The sequence below is a fragment of the Octopus bimaculoides genome, chromosome 1 (genome assembly GCF_046866305.1).
Source record: "Octopus bimaculoides isolate indiv1 chromosome 1, ASM4686630v1, whole genome shotgun sequence".
Classification (NCBI taxonomy): Eukaryota; Metazoa; Mollusca; class Cephalopoda; order Octopoda; family Octopodidae; genus Octopus; species Octopus bimaculoides.
The window spans coordinates 102,439,909-102,461,321 of NC_142928.1; the positions used below are offsets into that span (position 1 = coordinate 102,439,909).

Sequence of the window (21,413 nt, forward strand, 5' to 3'; positions counted from 1 at the left end):
ACATACTTAAATACACACATAGACAATAAAACGTTTGTCAATGCTTAGCATCAGATAAAAAAGAACTAACTTTTGCAAAAGACAGCAGAATAATAAAATAAAACTATATAACATTTTTACTCATATCCTAAACTTCGTAAAATATGTGTTAAGGCTTTGTTTCGATTCGAAGTTTTTCCAACTATTGATAATATGCCAACATTAATAACCGTATTCCTCATTTTCTTCGCAAAATGTTGGTTACTTTGTAAAATGTATGTAACGGTATATTTTGGATACGGGTTTTTCCCACCTATATAAGATTAAATGCTTCTTTAATTATTTCTATGTGACTGTCTTTTCCCAGTTGCATAAGCTAGATAATACATTGTAATAAACTGTAATATGGTTTTAAAAAATGACATGAGTATTTTGTCCTGGGGATCGTACATTTGGCAATTAAATTTATAGTGAAAAGATTCAATTTATAGGAGCCCCCTCTCTCAGAAACTTAGGATCTCAAATATCCTGGCTCATGACTGGAAATCACTGGCTTCAGCTACGAGCTGTAGCTATTTTATTTTATTTGTCTCGCTTTGTTTCATTTATCCACAAGGGAAACATATATTTTATTTAATCTCAAGCGCTTTTCATCTCTAAGAAATTTCAGACCTTCCGCATACATGAATTTCCAAGCATTTGGAGATTATTGTGAGGCAACATCGATAGAGCAAGTAATGATCTAGCGTCCTCATTTGACCTTTGGAAATCTCAGTTAGGTATCTTTTGGAAAAGTCGGGATCTCTGTTATCTATATATATCAGATATTTGGATGAGTGACCTTGGTGTGATAATGAATATGAGGTGCGGGAGCTTTGTGTGACGATGAAAGATCGTAAGCTTTGGGGAGGAGTTGTAAGGTCTGTCTCGGCTGGGGTCGGCAAATGATGATGACAATTTTCGGTCGAATAACTAAAACATTTTGTATATCTGAAATAACTCGAATCTTATCCTTCCAGACGGAGAAGTATTCCGTTATGACATCATGTAATTAGCGTTCTATTCAATATTGATATATCATTTAAATAGACAAATATAGTTTGCTCAAAGAGAAAGATGCGGAAGGTTTTCTGCTTTTAAATGTTTCTTTTATGACATAATAATACATTTTCTAAAGTCCGACTTTGTTAATATTTCATATTTTCCACGGTTTGCAAGATACCAACACTGGAATTACATAGACTATGTCTTGTGCATTATATCCATGTTCACCAAAGTAACTTTGGTCATGCGATAGACATATACACACCCAAAGAAAAACACGCAGTAACATACATACACTCTTTTTCTCACATCACATACTTTTGTAGACATGTAAATAGCTTCGTATATATTACTATCGATTCAGGGTACGAGTTACAAGACCTGAACAGTAATGGTCTGTCTCAGTTGGTGGGTGGGGGGATGTCACCAAATGATGATGAATTACGTTCTAATAACCAGAATATTCTTTTGTCTAAACATTCTTGAATCTAGGTATTTAAGACAGGGAAATATTTCATTATGACGTCATGTTCTGTTTATTATTAATACATTATGTAAATACACAAATAAGTTTGCTCAAAGAGAAAAATGTTGCGTTTCAATTTTGAAATGTTTCAAATACTGAGATATTTCACTGACCAGTTTGGTAGATAGACAACTAAGTTATTTTTCAATTACAAAGTTAACTTTGGAAACTCTATAATCACGAAACACATCGTAATCTGAACTAAATTCTGTGAGTTGTGGTTAAGAATTTTCTCGTCGTGTGTACATTCGTAACATATTCTAAGGCATACACACATACGCTCTCTCTCTCTCTCTCTCCCACCTTTGTGCGTTTGCGCGTGTGTGTATACGTGAGTGCTTGCAAGTATACATACATAGATGCGTCAGTATTCACCCCCCCCCCCCACATCGTTGATACCCATTATGCAACAGTTCTCTTTGTGTCTTTCCCCATAAATTTCTGATTGACCTGAATTAATATTCAAGATATTCAGAAGAATTCCCAGTTACATGACAATATTTAGGTTAGAGCCAGAGAAGTATTGATTATGTAAAGGCATATCTTTATGGTTGTTTATTACATTAAGCCGATTTGCTATTGTATGTCCATTTTATCCATTATCTTAGATTTGCATTTTATCTATAGTAAGTCGCATTAATATTCCATCAATTCTTGAACCTTTAGGCTTGATAGAAGAAACTAAAGGCTAGCTAACAGACATAGTAACTTTTATTTTTCATATGGCAATACGAAAAAAAGTCTGTTATGGGATATATTGATAGTGGACATTCAGCGCGTCTGATATTGCATAATTCTCGATTGAAATCTGTTCAGTCTCGTGTGGAGCAGAATTGGCACTGAGTCACATAGACTTAGAATTGATTTTTTATTTATAAGACTTAGAATTAGCATATCACATTGGAGATACCTGGTGTACATGCTCCTTTAAGACCTACTCACAAACAGTAAAGTTATGGAACAGTGGCTTTTAACCATTTTTTTTTGTTTGTGGACTCCTTTGATTCCTATTTTATTCTCCTGGAGTTCCAAAGCCATTCGATGTTTTGAAAAGTCTTGTTATATTTTTATAATTAAATACTATTAGGAATTGTACCAAAAAAAAAAATGTCAAAATATCTTGTGTGTTGTAGAAGTACAACCAATTTATTGCACAAATTTAAACATCTGAATCTTATATGAACCCAAGTTGAAAACCACTGATAAAGAATAACTAGATGATGTTGTTAAACTGGGTAGCCTGTTAGACCAAATAGATACTGGTTAACTTTATATTAACCTTCACCTCACTGCAAACAAGGTTTTGGTTTTCTTTCTTTGTATCCTTAACATAAAAGGGTATCCAAATGTTAAAAGAAATACTTCAATGAAGAGAACCACCTTAACTTTTCAAGCACTGAAAAGATAAAAGAATACGCACTGTCGCCGCCCCCACCACCATCACAATTATCATCACCATCATTATTGTCGGCACTTTTATCATTTGCATTATTGTTACTTTCGTCACTGTTTTAATATCCTTTCTCCATGTTAACCCAGTTTAAAATTGTTTCTGCAATCCTTAGTCATCTATATTCTGCCACCTCTCGCATACACCACACATCAAGTCATCTACAATTCATAGTACCTCCGTAATCTCACGAGATCTACTTTAAATTGTACCAACATTGATAATTGTGGCAATGAGCTTCTAGTGTTGGATGAGTTGGTGTTTGAGATCTGTTCTCTGCCCCTGAAAGGAAGTGTATGATCCCTTTTATGGTGGTTGAAGTGTTTGTGTGTTCTTGTACATGCCCATATATTTCTACCTAACTACCTTACTACCGTGAACAACCCTGCCAACTTAAGTGGTGTATCATTGTGTATGCAATGTTTACATTCTTAGTTCAAATTCCACCAAGGTTGACTTTGCCTTTCATCCTTTTGGGGTTGATAAGACAAGTACCAGTTGAACACTGGGGTTGATGGAATAGACTTATCCCCCCACCCCTGAACATGCTAGCCTTGTGCCAAAATTTGAAATCAATATTGTGTATGAAACTTATCTTTATCGATATATTGGAATATTTCCTGTTTTGGAAATTGTTTTACTGGTTGACTGTCCTTCCTATCATCAACCATTTTACAGTATAGATTAGGTGCATTTTATCATGCTACAAGCATTCAGGGGTTTATCTGTCAGGACTAAAGTGTTTCTTGCATACTGTGTCAGTTTTTATTCAGAGTTAGTGCTGTCTTACCCTAAACGGACTTTCTTCTCTGTTGTTTATGGAGTCTGTCTTCTTAGCTAACAATACTAAAGATACAGTTATAGAACTTTGTAAGTAGTATGTGGGTAATGAATGAAAGGGAAGTGGTTACAGACTAAGAAATCTGTAGAAGTTTGGACTGTTGGGAAAAAGGGGAAAAATGATGAGAGAGAAAGAGTGACTGAGAGAGTGTGGGCATGAGAGTGAGAGTGAGAGAGTGTGGGACAAGAGAATGAGATGAAGATAGAATCAAAACAAGAGAGATAGAACATGTGGGTAAAATAGGGAAAGAGGGTGTGCAATATGGGAGAGAGTGAGAGAGTGACAAAAGATGTGATGGGCAAGGTGGAGGAGAATCAGGTAAGAGAGGTAGACAGGAAGAAAAAGAGAGAAATGATATAGAAGGACATGTGGGTAGTGCAAAGACAATGTGAAATGAAGCAACTTACTCAAAGACAACAGGCTACTTGTTCCAGGAGTGAACCCAAAACTTAACAATCTTGGCTTCAAGAGTGTTAAGTGCTCAACTATGTATATTCCACACACACACACACACGCATACACGGATGAGTTGTCTATTTGTGCGTGTCTGTGCACAAAATCACACTTAAATTTATACTCACAGGGAGTTTGTATGACACTCATTTTCACACACACACACACATACATGCACGCACGCATACACACACACACACACACACACACACGTATAAAGTAGCAATGTGTTTCATTTCATTTATTTAAATTTTTATGAATTTCTATAGAAAAGTCTGACTATTTTGTCATCCAGCTATTTCCTTTCTTTCACTTTCTTTCACTTAAATCTGCTGCTGTTTTTCATTCCTCATCTGGATTCCTGTAATTAATTAAATGAAGAGTTGGCAGACTATTAAAAAATGATTTGAGAGATGTACTTTTACATCGACACATACTAATATACTACTATTCTTGAATGATGTAAACTCCATTATAGCATACTTTTATATTAATTATACATTTTTTTTGTGGCAGCTAATTAGAAGAATATTAAGATTTGGCAGATGTATGTTTGAAGCTACAAACTATAGACTGATATGCTATTATGTATAATCTATTACAACATTCTTTTGGATTATTTAATTGAAGATTTCTTTTTTATCATTTTATTCATTAAATATCAAGGAACATTTCTGAGGTCTATGTACAGCTACACACACTAGTATACTGATTATAATATAATATTGATTTAAAATTTTGGAACAAGGACAGAAATTTAGCGGGAGGGGGTAAGTTGATTATATCAGCCCCAATTCTTAACTGGTACTTATTTTATCGACTCTGAAAGGATGAAATGCAAAGTTGACCTTGGCAGAATTTGACCTCAAAATGTAAAGATGGACTAAATGCTGCAAAGTATTTTACCTAGTGTGCTAATCATTCTGTCTGCTCACTTCCTTATACTGACTATGATATTAATCTCCTTTTACATAACAAATGTGCCTATAAGGATGTCAAGGTATGCATCCTACTATACATATGTATCTGTGTGTATATATACACGACACACATATGTGCACACACACACACACACACACACACACACACACACACAAATTCACATACATCTCTCTCTTTCTCTCTCTATGTAAATCAATTGATAAAGTTTTGGTTGGTCACCAGTACTTCTTACTTTCTTTAGTATCCTCAAAATTTTTAATCAGCACTCCATCACCATCTCATAAACATATATTCTGGATGAAACCATCTATACTTGCTATTGGTAAAACTTGGAAACGTTATTTGTATTCCGCTTTACATTGATTTCTCTGCTTTTCAAATGGTCTGACTATTGACATCTAAGCTTTGATGAACTAACAGGAAAGCTTTACATATTCACATAACCTCCAAGAAATTCCCTCAAATTATATATCACTTTTGTTTCAGAAAGAAAGACACATTTGATAACACAGTATAAAGGATGGAAGTGTGACAGCTGGAATGTTTTTGTGTGTAGGTCTGCTCGAGCAGGGGTAATTAATCTAAGGTCTAGACACCAACACAGGTAAATATGGGATAAATATTTTTGTAAGTTTCAATATTTGCAACAATTTCTGGAGCAAGTATTTTAGAATCTTTTCTCTAGTAACTTTATACTTTAAACACTTAACAACCAATCATTTTCAAGGAAAGGAAGAGAATTGGGAAACATCACTAAATAATGCAGTAAATAATTTAGTTCTTGAAACATGATCAGTTATCAAGCTCTGCTTATTTTTATTTTGGACAAAATTGAATATGGGAATTGATTAAATATTTGGTTTTGTCACTTTTAATGAATTACAACAAAATTATAACCATTTTAAAGTGCTGCTTTCAATTGTGGCTGTTGAATAGAAACCAAACTAATTGATTTAAGAGAATTGTTTCAGAGAATTTTAATTTCAACTTCATAACAGTTACTGGAAATAGGAACAAAATGAAATCACAGCCAACGTTGGAGATAAAGAGTAGACAGAAAAGAAATGAGAACTGAGTAGAACTCACCAGCACAGAAAAATGGAGTTAAAGTTGATCATGAAACTGGAATTATTTTTCTCTCTCTGGTTGAGTAGATAAAGCATTGAACTACCAAAGTATAGGTCAAAGAGCTATAACTGTAGCAATACATGGCAGCTTTGTGATTTTCCTGAATTGAACACTTAATTCCATTTGCTTCCCTATTCAATTTGCAAACATTTATTGCATGCCTTTCTTTACTTGAAAGCGTTCAACCATAAACTGATGATGCCAAGTGTAGTTAATGTAAAATCTTCCTTAGTCAGCTTTGTTTAAGTCAATCTTCAATATATAACTTAAGCTATTGAATTGTCCTGGCACATAGAGGAATTATGCTTTACTGAGGAGATCTAATAAGATCAAAACATATCTGTTTTCATTACAATGTTTGTCAAAGGGAAGATTATTTTCTCCCCTCACCTCATTACCTGGATTTCTATGTCAACTTATTTTGCCTTTGTTATGTTCAATATTTGATTTTAACACTGGAATTATGCCCATCACATTCTGTTATTCTGTTAGTGCTTACTAAATGTTGGAAATTGATTCACTGCACATGTAAACTTTCTCAAGCAGTAGGCCTTCTGAACATTGATTATCATAAGTCAGGCGACTACACTACAATAATAATTGAATAAACATCACATATACCACAGAATATACCATAGATTACACTGTGTCGTAAAAATATATTAAGGTCGGACTTGAAAACTACATTACAAAATATTGGTCTCGAATTTTGGCACTTCTGCAAGTGTGAGGAGGGACTTAGTTGATTAAATTGACCCCAGCGTTCAATTGGTACTTATTTTATCAACCCTGAAAGGATGAAAGACAAAGTCAATCTCAGAGGAATTTGAACTCAAAGCATAATGATGGATGAAATGCAGCTAAGCATTTTGCTTGGTATGTTAACTATTCTACCAGCTCACTGCCTTGACTACAATACAAAATATTAAGTTATTTAGTTTGTATTTAATCATATCATTATGTATGTCATAGAAAAAAGATATAAAGGACCACATGCAGTTCAAATATTTTAGGCTGCCTGTACCTGCTATAAGATATCTCTTAATTGTTTCAGTCATTGGACCACAGCCACTGGGGTACTCCCTGGAAGGGTTTAGTCAAACGGTTTGACCCCAGTGCTTATTTTGACTTTGGTGGTATTGTTCTATCAACCTCTTTTGCTGAACTGCTAAGTTATGTGGATGTAAACAAACTCACACCAATTGTCAAGCAGTTGTGGAGGACTAACGCGGACACATAAACAGGGATTCCATATAGTTTCCATTTAAGAAAAACACTCACAAGGACTCACAAGGTGCCACTCAATATGACTGAACCTGAAACCTTGAGGTTGCAAGCCAAAATTCTTAACCATACAGCCATGACATTACATGGATCATAGAAAGAGATCATGTAGCTCAAGTACTTCAGACTGCCTGTGACTTCAATAGGATATGATTAACTTGACTCATATCATACTGCAGGCTTGTTGTTGATTGTAGTGATGTTGATGCTGTTATTGTCTAACTGTAGTCACTCGTACAAGAACAGGTAACCTATTGAATGTTTGGGGACTATTCACTGTTCCAGACCATAGTACTTGGGACCAAATATCAGACCATTACCATTGTTTTTGATTATCTTGTATAATTCTGTAACAGTTCCAGTTGATCTGTCAATCCTATGGCCTGCATGTAGTTGACTGAATGACTAAGTATGAACCACAAATTTACTGTTCTAGATATACTATATAACTACTTAGATGATGGCCGTACTATATATTGAAGTAGCTATGATGAATGCCATAAAGAAACATTAATATAAACTACATTGGTTTTTAGGCTAAACATAAACAACACACACACACACACACACACATCATTCTTTAATGTCTATTTTCCATGCTGGCATGGGTTGGACATTTTTACCAGAGCTGGTAAGCAGGAGAGCTACACCAGGTACCAATCTAATTTGGCTGGGTTTCTATAGCTGGATGCCCTTCCTAATGCCAACCACTTCACAGTGTGCACTGGGTGCTTTTAACATGGCACTGGAGTACTTTTTACGTGACACTGGCACAGGACTTTAGCAAATCAGTCCACTTTATCAGGGTGTGCAGCATTAAAACTTCTGCTGGGGAGGACAGCCCTTCTTGAGTACAGCAAAGCACCAGATATATCAGTCCTTTGTCATCTTTTCCTTAAGGTTCAGTGTTCTGAGGTCATCCATTGGTACTTTGTTCCATCTATTTTGAGTGATCAGCACTTCTTTATGGAACTGTTGACATCCATTCACATCACATACACACACAATATATTTGCATAACAACAATGTAATAGTTTCCTTTAACCAATATCCTGTATTGGAAGAGTCTGTATAATTCAATAAAATTGTTGGTTACTTTTTCTCCTTTCTTAAATATAGTTATATTATTTTTGTGGTGCACTGTTTTGGAAATCAGTATATTAAGCGATCAATCAATTATTTATCTGACAAACTTAGCAATTTTGATAAATAGAGTCAATCACTTGCTTTAAAGAAAAGTACCTGTCAACAGGTGATTAATTCTTTTTACAATTTTAGAGAAACTGAAAAGAAGAAATGGAAGTAACGGAGATGGATGTTTGTGAAGTGAAATGTCTACTTCCAGGAATCAAAACTATGCTGTATTGACTCAGTTTTCTTCTTCTTCTTCTTCTTCTTCTTCTAATGATGATGATGATGATAATGCCCTGATGCAGTACCAGGCACTGGCTCTCATGAGTTCTGATTGAACTGATTGGAAATGTTATCATGTACATTGTTTTGTCTTGGTATAAAAGACGGGCTACAGCAAATATTCTGCTCAATGCCACAGATTTGCTTGTCAGTTGCTTGACCTTAGCCAGTTGAGCATGTCCTTTGGTGGCTGACGATATGTGCATATCTGATCACGAGCAGAAGTAGTGGGGAAACATCATAGCCTTGTGTTGAGAAGAATTCTTTGGAGTTTGAATAATTCACCTCTGGAAACATGGGTGTTTCATTCAACATCCTTATTCAAGGACCATTTGTCAGTGCCAAGCAGAAATATTATTATTATTATTATTATTATTGACTGAGAGAGCAGTGCATGCCATCAAAGTGACACTGGGGTAAAATATATGAAGCCCAATATACCCATCATGACTACCTGTCTGATAAGGGTATACCAGGCACATGCATCACAACCATATGTGTGTAACATGGTGATCTCATATCAAGATAAACAGCACATGACCTTGCAGGTGGGGCCCAGTTAGAATTTTCTTCAGGTTGTGTAGCCCATTCTGTTCAAATGGTCCTTGAATAAGGATGTATCTGGCATGCTAACAATTCTACCAGCCCACTACTTTAAACCTCTCAACAATATATTGAGATGAACATTGTCCAGGTTAGATCTTCCGATAAGTGCACAAGTTTATGTGAGTCCAACAACATTACAAAGTATAAATTCCACTCACATAGCAGGTCTTTTGATCCCCAAACTTCAAATCTGTATTTAAACTGAACTAAGGCCCCAAAATTATTGCCTATGTTCCACTTGTCCTCATCTAGTTAACCTTGGTTTACTGCCCATTGTGGTACACATCAACTAAGATGAGTGAATGTTTGAACCAAGTTCACAGGACTGACCATCTTGTCCTGGTAATATTCCACTCAAGCAATTATTTATTATCTACCATAGTTCAGATGTCATTTGTTATCAGCCTTTTAGAGCTTTCTGCTAACAGCTTTAGAAAACCATAGTTCTTCTCTTCCTCTTCATAGATCAGCAAAAGTGCTGCTGAAAAATGCATCTGTTTGGAAGGACACAATACACCCATCGAATGATATTTTATTGTTTACAACTGACATAGAACAATGCTGTCTTCATGCTTAATGAGAAATATTTAAGGGCAGTTCCTGAATATGTACAGTTGACTTGTCAACATAGATGAGAGGGATTGAAAAAAGACAGAAACTTACCCAAAGCTTATTTTCTTCTAAGATCCAAATTCTTTCTATTATAACTTTTAACTTGGTGAAATTTACTTCAAGGCCTTTCAAATCCAGGTTCTGCTTCTCCAAATTTTCTACAGACTTTATTATAAGAACAAGGTCATTCACATACAGAAATTTCTACAGACTGCTGGTCTTGAATTCTTTTGTTATAACTTGGAGGACTATAATGAATAGGAGAAAGTTAAGAACTGAATCCTAATGAATCCCTACCTGCATGTTAAATTCATTAATGAACTCATTCTTGATTCTCGCCTTAACTAATTGCATCTCTTTATATGGCTCTCCCCAAGCCATTCACTCATCTACCTCTAGTTTCCTTAGCAACCCTCAAGGGCCTTCAGGCCAAAAAGTGGGGGACTCTGTCAAAGGCCTTCTCCAAGTAGATCAATGTTAAGAATAAGAGATTATTCTTAGTCTATTATTTCTCTTGCAACTGTTTCACTAGGAATTGAGTATCAGTGGTAACTTTCCCCTAAGTTGAACTGCATCTCATCATGGTTAATCCTATTCCAAATCAATTTTGAATTGGTCTGAGGGAGATTTGGCTGATACAGCTATCAGGTTACATGACTTCATAAACCCTTTCTTATTGGTTCACCATATGAGTAGTGTTATGGATGTTTTTTGTGAATATTCAGCATCTGTTCAGAATATTAGTTTTGTTCTGCAGTACAAACTTGGTTGTGTGATATTTAATCTATGTTGTGCATTTTGAGCCTCTTTACAAACTAAACTTTATACTTTCCTTTCTGCTTTTATTCATGGATAAGCAATAAGCCAACAATGTGGTGGTCACTCAACCTGCTACAAATAGCAACCAAATCTCCTCCAAATCACACATTACTGTTTTCAAAGAGGAAGAACACTGTAGACCCTGATATTCAAATTGGACAGTGACATCCCTGGTATCCCAAAATGACAGAATGATCAAGCCTAGAACGTCTTAGAGCATGCATAGGTTTGCTTGATAAGAGCTGACCTTGGTTGAAACAACAACAGCAACAGCAAGAACAAAATAAGCGAAAGAAGCAAGCTAAGGTTAAGTTAACAATGGTGATCATGGTGATTGTGTTAATGTGATTGATTTGGATAAAATTACATAAAATAAAGGAAGACAAATATTTCAGAGCCAACATTAAGCAGAACTCGCGAAGAATTTAATAAAATATTTATTGTAAATGCTATTAAATCAGCATTCTAATTCTTATAAAATATAATTTTAGCTTCAATTTTTTTTTGCCATTTAATGATCTGAAGAAATCAGAGATGGCTGATGTTCAAGTATTATGTGCATTTTTGGTATCTGAAGTTGATTTAAACGTGCCTATGCTTTTTGTGAGATTTTTGGAGAATAACCCTATAATGACTATTGATATTACTTTTTGATGTTTAACACTACAATCTTGTTAGGAAATAAAAGACAAAATTGAATGCTTCAATGAGCTCTAAAAATTCTTTATGTTTGAACAACATTATTGAATGCTTGCAATATAATTGCATATAGCATGCACTCTGTTGCAAAATTATTGGTATTTAAATAATATATATATGTTATGTACATATTCTTCATTCTTCTTCATTTGTCTTATATGTTTTTTTTCCCAACCTAGCATGTGTTGGATGAATGCATATAGAAGCATTGTTTTAAAGCTGGATACCCTTCTTGTTGATAATCCTTACCTAATTTTCATGTAATGGCTATATTTTGTTTTCCACTCATCTTTGATAGTGCAAAATTATGGGATGATTTCTAAGCAGGTAATGTTAACGGCTGTCAATTTTTTGCTCAGTGTTTTCATGCAAGGTCACAGAATGTAAATATTCTCTCTCTCACACAATTATATATTATTTTTTCCTTTTGTCAGTCATTAGACTGTGGCCATGCTGGAGCATCACCTTGAAGAATTTTATTCAAACTAATCGACCCCAGTACTTATTTTCTTTTTAAGGAAAGAAAAGATAAAAAGTAGGACTGATTTATGCTATTTATGTATTATTAGTTATTTATGTATTTTTTAATTAGTTATCCACAGCGATAGAAATAGACTCCATTGATAGTGTTGGGTAAAAGGTGTCTGAATAAAAGAAAGGACGAATGTATTTGAGCATATGACTATTTGATCAGGACTCATTTGGGACTAACCAACAACAGCAGAAACAGCATCATAAATCATTAAATGTTCTGATATCAAGAAATAATTATTTAATACACCTAATGAATAAATAACTGCATATGACACAAACAAAATATAATAAAAACAAAGAAAATATTTACCAGAACAGCTCATAAATGTACAATAGTCTTTATTATTTATGTTTAAACAATGTTGTTATTTTACAATAAAGGAGTATATATATATATATATATATATATATTTCTTACATATAACACCAGCTGTATGTCTCAGCTGTTTGAACATTATTTTTTTATGAAGTACTAACAGGTTCCATAAATGTAACCCATTCACAAATTGGGGGGACTGTCTGTGCTGAAATAGTGTACAAAAAATATTCCAATTGAATTCAAAATGGAAATAAAAATGCTTTGAACAACCATAGCAAGTTAGTGTTATAGGTAGTACATAGTAATAAAAAAAAAAGACAGAAAGAAATAAACACTAACTACATCAAGTTTTGTTTAGACTGTTTATTATATTTCATATTGAAGAGTGTCACTCAAAACATCCTTTTAGATGGGTGCAAAAGAATGTGAGGACCATGAAAAATTTAGGGAAAATTTTGAATGACTTTTGGTACAGTTTTCTTTAAATTGTGCCCCACTGTCCACTGTGGCAGTTTTAATTTAAATTTTAAAATGTACAAAAGGAAAAAAAAAAAAAAAGATAGGAAACAAACGACAGAGTATTGTTTTTTCTTTCATGTTTGGTATGCATATAGCATATTTGTACAAACGAGAAAAATAATTCAAATTAGAATTCTGAAGAAAAATTAGTTACAAAAAAATGAAATGTATCAATTATTCTTACATAGAACGGCAAGAATGTATTTTTGGAAATCTTGGTGTATTATTTTCCTGATTCAATTCAGCAAACCAAATAGAATGGAAATAGGTGAAAAGTAATTTGATTCCCAAAACATTTAGAAGTAGAAGCAGGTATTTAAGGCCAAATAAGCTGCTTCCAAACTGTAATTTCTGTGGTTAACAGAAATGAATAAAAATGATCTCATATTAGAGATGGAAACAAACTATCATCAACCAATAAACCACAATTTGATCTAGAAGAAATTGATATCTAAATGAGTTAACTTTGTTACGAAGGTGTCAGATGATGGCAGAAAGAGGCACATTTAAGTGTTTTTATTTTAAACTGTATTCAACTCTGCCTGGTTAATTCCTTTTCATCTTGGCAGTTCTATGGTCAGAAAATAAATCTACTACTTCTATTACTGGTTTAATTTATCCCTTTGTCCAACAAATATGAAAAAAATTGGTTTTAGATGTTTGCAATGAGAATGCAGGAAATGTTTTTAATATATTTATAGGTTTTATTATTACTAATTTAGTAAATTTTGTTTTTAACAGTCAAAGAAATTCAAATTTAGATTAGTTTTAAACCCATATCTTCTCCTATTTTGTCAAGGTGTAATAAACAGAGAAAAGACTAGTATAGATCGATGTATATAAACTTGTGAATGTGTAATATTAAATTGCAAATAACCTGTATTGATCTCTATAAACAATATACTATAAAGATTAAACTACTAAAGTGGAGAAAAATCTTTCTAGAATAAATATATAGTTCAAAGAGCCGGTAGAGCAAGTGACCATTTCAAAACACTATGATCATTTTTGTATGTGATTTGATTTATAATTGTTTAATGAATTTAGAAAGGCTACTCATTACAGTTTTGATGCTATCAAGCAGAAAGAAAGGGACAAATTAGAATATATCAAAGACTAATTTTGTTCAAGTTTTCCAAGAATTATAATTACTGTCTGACTTAGGTAACTGGGGAGGAAGTGATAACACTTAAAAACAACAGGGAGACAATGTTTGAGGAAAGTAAAAACACATCCACCAATTTATTTTAAAACCTTGTAGAAAATAAAATGATTGATAAATGAAATGTTCCACAGCTATGAACAAATTGTTGGATTACTGATGAAGATTTTACGTTTATATTTGATTTAAGAGCAAGTCAACCTAGAAGACTGCTCCACCACTCTTCAGACTATTGGCACCACAGCCAGAAATTGTTGATATAATATGTAGGGAGAAGTGAAATGGCTCCACTGAGAATCACACCAGTGTTGCTATTATGGGTTGCCAGGCACTTGCCACTATTACTGACAGTAAATGGATCTCTGTTGGGTTTGCACCATGAGTATTTAGTTGCTCATGGTGCAAACCATGAACCTGAACCACAAACTCATATGTAGTTAAGTGACCAAACATTCTACAAACAAGTGCACCCTTAAAATAATTCTCAAAATCAGCATGACCCAGCATTAAAAGGCCAGACTTTTTAAATTTCAGGTACAATCCACCCAATGGACTTTTACACAATTTCTGTTTCCCCAATTTCACCCAGGATGCTGGGGTTGATCCAAAGTTAAGGTAAAAGACACTTGCCAAAAGCACCATGCAGTAGGATCAAACCCAGGACTGTGATTGAGAAGTTAATTCTTTACCATTTGGTCACTGTCACTACTGCAATTCTCTTACAGCCTGTGTATGAGTGTATGAATAATGCCAACCACAGAACATATGTATAAAATCATAAGCTAGTGTTTTATCATGGAAAAGGAGAGTATGCTTAGCTGTGATTTTGTTTCTTTTGTTGAATTTTAATTCCCAAGTGAAGCTATGGATAACACAACCTTCTCAGTCATATTTTGACTCTTAATTCCTGCATATTACTGCAGTATAAATCTAGCTTGTTCAATTCCTTCTGAACTGTTTGTTAAGGAGTATATAATATTTATATACATAACGCACATATTCCATCCAAACAGATAAAAAGTAGAATGAATTATTTCATATTTTATTTTTGTTTTCATCCATTAATAAAATTTTCTTAAAAACTTACTGGAGAGAAATTTGAGAAAAAAAAAAAAAGAATACAAATTATTTTGAAAGAGAATTATTTAAATATTTTAAACTATTTAAACATATAAGTAAACTTACATAAACAATTACCAAGTTTGATAAAATTAACTGGTGCCAGTGAAAAAACATTTACAATGAAACAGTAAAGATTTATAACAGGCAACATGTGATATTATATGTAAAACAAACTAAAAACAAGGAAAAACACTAAAAAATCTCAATAATGAACATATTTCTTTATTTTTATAACATTCCTTTTCAACAATATGCTTGATAAGTATACCAATTCAAGGTACAGGCAGCATTTCAAGCAATTGTCCAGGAATATGCACAAAGTGGTAGAGAGCGTTCTGTCATATGTCTGAAATCTTCGAAATATGAAGATTAAAAATATGAAAAAGTTTTTAAAATAATATGAAGTTGCATACAAACAAATTATGGTTTGAACATTTTTTTTTTCCAGTAAAGTTCTCTCTTTCAATATTATATTATGTCCTAAACAAAGCCAAATATACATTTATATATATATACAGGGTGTCCCAGAATTAATTATCTACTTCAATGAAATTGGGCAAATTTTTAAAAACTGACAGAATTTATGTTTATTACTTAAATTGATACCAAAACAAATAGATTTACAAATCTTACATCAAAACTTCATTGAAAATTTTCAACATGTGCTTTGTCTGTATCCCTGTAAATTTCAAATCTATCCTTGGCATTGCAAAACATGTGTTGAAGTATTCCAGGAGTTATCTATCTCCTGCACTGCTAACTGAATGCATTAAGTTCAGCTAAACTATTGCTCCAGCCTGGGGATGAAGGTAGAGAAAATGATTGCAGCCAAATTGAAAAAAAAGCTGTCATGGACAGATAAGTGGGATCCAACAAGAATGAAAATAAAATTATGAAACTATAGACAAAATTAAAAAATTCATACACTTTTAACACATACCAAACAAGATAAGCATAAATAAAAGTGAGTTTTTAAACAAAATTGCCTGAAATAGATAGTTAATTCTGGGATACTTGTATACATACATATATACACAATCATACAAAAGAGTCAAGAACTATTTACTCAATAATTGTTTCTGATTTACACAGAAAAACAGCATTTTTGAGGAGGAGGGTTAAGTCGATACTGTCGACCCCAGTACTTGACAGGTACTTTATTTTATCAGCTCTGAAAGGATGAAAGGCAAAGTTGACCTTAGCGGAATTTGAACCCAGAACACAAGATTCTGTAACAAATGCTGTAAGGCATTTTTTCCCGTTGCAGCCTTTTAACTTACCCAATAATAGGAGCAAATTTACCACTGAACTGATTCAGTTCTTGGTTAATGCTTACTGATTATGAAGGGTCTAGAAATCTATTAAGAAAAATTTTAAAAACCCCAAAAATACGCTTTTTCAAAATATACAAATAATAAAGATGAAGTTAAATTATAAAACATTATTTTGCAGAAATTTTTACATAAAAAGAGAGAGATCATTTATGAATTTTGCAAAAACAATTGAAATAAAAGTAAAAATGGAAAATGATCAATGTTCCTTCAGAGAAACACAGAAAACATATAAATTTGAGTGAATATTTTGGAAAATTTTAAGTGACACTCTTCAAAAAAAAAAATGTAAATAAAGAGCAAGTACTTTACCTATGCAGAGTGATATTAGTGCAGTAAAAACAAAAACTGTAAGAGGATGGGTTTTCAGTAAGAAATCAAAGGGTGAGGGGGAAGTTTAAAGAAAACCAAGGTCATGTTAAAATTACTAACAAACCACATATATTAGCTTTTTCCTATTGGTTAACAGTGAATGAGTGTGTATGTATATTTTTGCATGGTTATACATTAAATTAGAATAAGTATAGTGTGCTAAGTATGACTGCATTAAAGAAATAGAGACCTTGATGCATTTGCAGAATAACAGTTTTATTGTGCTTGGAAAGTTCAATGCCACACAGTGACTTATAGTTTCATTGTGGGTGAGAATCTTCAGACTGAGCATTCTTGCTTGGGATGAAAACACTAACCCTCTGAGGAACCGAACTTTCTAATGCCCACATTAAAAAAATTATATGCATGTATGATTTTTTTTTGTGTGTGTGTGATCTTTCAAGGCAAAAAAAAAGGGAAAAAATGCAGGCATTTCTGTTCAACATTTGGCCAGTATGGATATTTTTTTTTAATGTCTCTATAATACAATATATAATTTTTCCTTTTGCAGGTTTAATTCGTTGGACTGCAGCTACAGTTTTAGTTATATTTGATTACGTTATCTCTAGTATATAGGGAGTATGCAGCTTATTAAAACCAAACTATGAATGCTGTACAATATCCAAGTGAAGGGCTAACATGTTGATAGTCGTGCATCTTTATAAACCTACTGGGTTATCTGGACACCACTGCAATCTTTATGCAGTGCATCTAAGCACAAATCAGTCTGGTGCAGCTTGAATTGGTTGTTCCAGACTACGTTCATTAAATTCAGCACTTTATATTCAGTGAAACTCAACACTTATCAATTGAATAGGACATGTATTGTTTATAGCTTCAATGTTTGAGAAGAGATAGTAATATAGTCATCAAATATAAAAACAAAGTAAGAAAACCAGTTCCTCTCTTTTTATTATAAAATATTGTTTGTATTTGACATCATTAAACTGATGTGGGGATTGCTTATTTTGTTAAATAATCAAATACACTGATATTAGAAAAAGAAAATCTTTATAAATTATGTAAAATTGAGGTGAATATAGTAAGGAGTTGTGACCCTCATAGCTTACTATATCTTTTCAAGTTAATATTAATAAGAAGGTAGTGGAATGTCAGAAATGATAGGGTCTTGGCTTTACAAACTATTTAACTTTGTCTATATATGTTCTGCTTTCATTCTTCTGGTGTCATGGAAAGAAATACCAGTCATGTCCTGGAATCAGTTTAATTGATTACTTTTCCCATAATAAATACATAATCTGTCTTCATGGCTATATAAGAAAATAGAATTTATACAGGAAATTGATATTTTAAGTTTTTTTTGTATTGGAGACAATATAATCAACTCAACTGAGTGTGATATATTTCTCATTCACAGAAATGGTAAAAGTCAAGTTGAACTCAAATCAGTGAAGTACTAGACTAGCTACATGGAAAATACCTAGTTTGGTGTTTGCTTGTCTCATTTCTATTAATTTTATTGATATCTAACTAGGATTTTTAATATTGGTACAAAGTTACTGATATTGCTCTTGATATCTGATAGGAAAGGATTTGTACTTCTTGTTTACCTTTACAGCAAGAAAAAATTTAGTGGTTAGGGTATTGCTCGCATGACCACAAGATCTTGGTTTCGATTCTTGGACTGGGTGGTGTGTTGTATTCTTGTGCAAAAACACTTCATTTGACATTGCTCCAGTCCACTCAGCTGTAAATGAGTAACCGTGGGAATTCAAGGCAAATGTTGTGCACTTGGTCACTTATACACCATGGAAACTGGGTAACTGGCACTATGAGGCTTAGGACTATGAGACAATGCTTATTGAAGCTACTTCTTGGCTCTTTGGTCAAGTTTCATTAGAGCACTGGGTCTGGTGGTGCTATCACTAAGTGGTATGAGAGAGACCAAATGTATTTACAATACTGACTAAAAGAAAAGTGTAGTTCACTGCTGCATGTGGTTGGTGGGAGTAGGGTACAATTAATGTATGTTTTGCTTATAGTACTGAGCTTAAATTTTCCCATGAGTTGTAAAGAAAAGATCTAAAACCAATGTTCATATCTATCTATCTATCTATATATGTGTGTGTAATATGTATGTATGTATGTATGTATGTATGCGTATTGTTAACCAGTTAACCAAAAGCTGTATATGTGATTTTTTCTTTCCATGTGTAAATGAATATAAAAAGTTTCAAAATAAAAACTCCAACACTTAATGCAGGAGATGTCACATGTTGTTATAAACTGTGGTTATTGATTTTTAAAAAGGGTAAGATTATGGCAGGTTATTTGAATTTTTTTTCTGTTTTCCTTCTTTTTTTATATATATTTTTCTTTTTTACATAAATCTGAAATTTCTAATAAAACTTTACATCGTTTACTAGTGAAATTTTGTATTTTATTAGTAGTATTTTTACATCTCTTACTAGCAAAATTTTGCATCACTTAGAAAATCTTGCACATGATTTACTAGTAAAATTCACCAATTCCCCACAGTGAAAAAAGAAAAAAAGAAAAGAAATACAAGTGCCCACCCCTCCACACCCCCCAAATCATTTACATCTGACATCCAGCTCTTAGTGTTGGGTTTCACAGCATTCACAGGACAAGAAAAAAAAAAAAAAATTCTCTACTGAGTGCTGCAAGAAACATCCCTAAATGATTTGGTACCTGTTCACAAATATCTAGGTGAATCAAGGTAGGCAGAATATTAAGTATAGTGGGTCCAAATACAAAGCTAAACACCTGCAGTGTATTTGAACTGAGGACAAATGAGCTGGTAGTTGAATATTATATATTCACTTAATCATTTGCTTCTATCCATTTCACATTGAATAATAGTGGAATTTCTTTTTGTTTCATATACATTTCCCATTATATATATATAAAATCGTTTTTCCCTAATAAGATCATCAGCATTTGTGTGTGTGTATACACACACGTACACACATATATGCAGAGTATTTGCAATGTTACAGGATTTTTGATGGGGGAGGAGGCTGAGAAAACTTATAGAATATATTCACAATATATGTTTGGTTTATAATACATGGATGTTCTTATAGGACCCAGAAATTCAAAATTGAACCCAAACACAAACACACACTCACACATACACATGCAACTGCATATAAACACAATCATACACGTATATGCAATTATACATGATATATAATAGGATTTGCTGTGGAGCTTGAAAATCCACAAGGTTTGTTTCCACTGGGTTCTTTTGTCTGGGTCTGAAATCTGAAATGAGGTTCGCCACTTACAACCAATAGACACCAAAGAAATGGCTGGACAACGGTAAAGGATTCTTAAACTGATTTACATACAATAGTTATCAGTTTATTTTGGAGGAGGATAAATGATTATGTCTCAATGACTCTGGTTTTCGGTTATTATTATTATTATTATTATTATCATTATTACCACTATTATGAGGATCATGTTTTTTTTAAATTTTGTTTTGTAAGCTGTTAAGGTAAAACTGTAGTATAACATTACACCTGCAAGCAATGTTATCTACTATCACATTGTCATGGTTACTAGAGAAGAGTCAACATTGAATAATCATTGTTACCATGTTCAGGAAACCCTGTGACCAACAGAAGCCATATTACTGATACCTTCAAAGAGTCATAATTACCACTGTTCAGTAATTTTTATAATTTAAATAGTTGAGCTCACCATACTGACAGAAGTTGTAAAAACAGTCACTTTTGGATAGTGACTATAGTCATCAAACGTTAATGTTACTATTGTACAGTTAATAGTACTACTGAATATTTCAAAAGTTACCATTAGTGATCATAAGTGCACATTAGCATTGAGGAGTTAAAGAAAGTCAAGTTATAGCCTTCAATATTATTGAGGTATCCATATTAACACTGAGAAGTGAGTTTTAGTTAGCATTTAAAATTATTAGTGAATTAAAGTATTCAATAATCACTAAAATCATACCATAGCCTTTAATACTGATTTAAAATTTTGGCACAAGGTCAGCAATTTTGGGGAAGGGTGTAAGTTGATTACATTGACCCCAGTGCTCAACTGGTACTTATTTTATTGATCCTCAAAGGATGAAAAGCAAAGTCAACCTTGGAGGAATTTGAACTCAGAATTTAAAGATGGGTGAAATGCCGCTAAGCATTTTGCCTGGCATGCTAACGATTCTGCCAATAAATTCATACCTTAAAACTGCAATATTAACATTCAGTAATCAGTAAAATTATACCATAGCCTTTAATTGGTAGTC

At 33.2% G+C, this 21,413-nt stretch overlaps 1 long non-coding RNA gene across 1 annotated transcript; it reads left to right on the plus strand.

The window, feature by feature from the left end:
• The first annotated feature begins 1,453 nt into the window (after nt 1-1,453).
• Nucleotides 1,454-11,705, plus strand: LOC106874367 (uncharacterized). Its single transcript, XR_001410000.3, has 3 exons — nt 1,454-1,759; nt 5,722-5,839; nt 11,136-11,705. It is a non-coding gene; the product is annotated as an uncharacterized LOC106874367 (long non-coding RNA).
• Nucleotides 11,706-21,413: the final 9,708 nt, after the last annotated feature.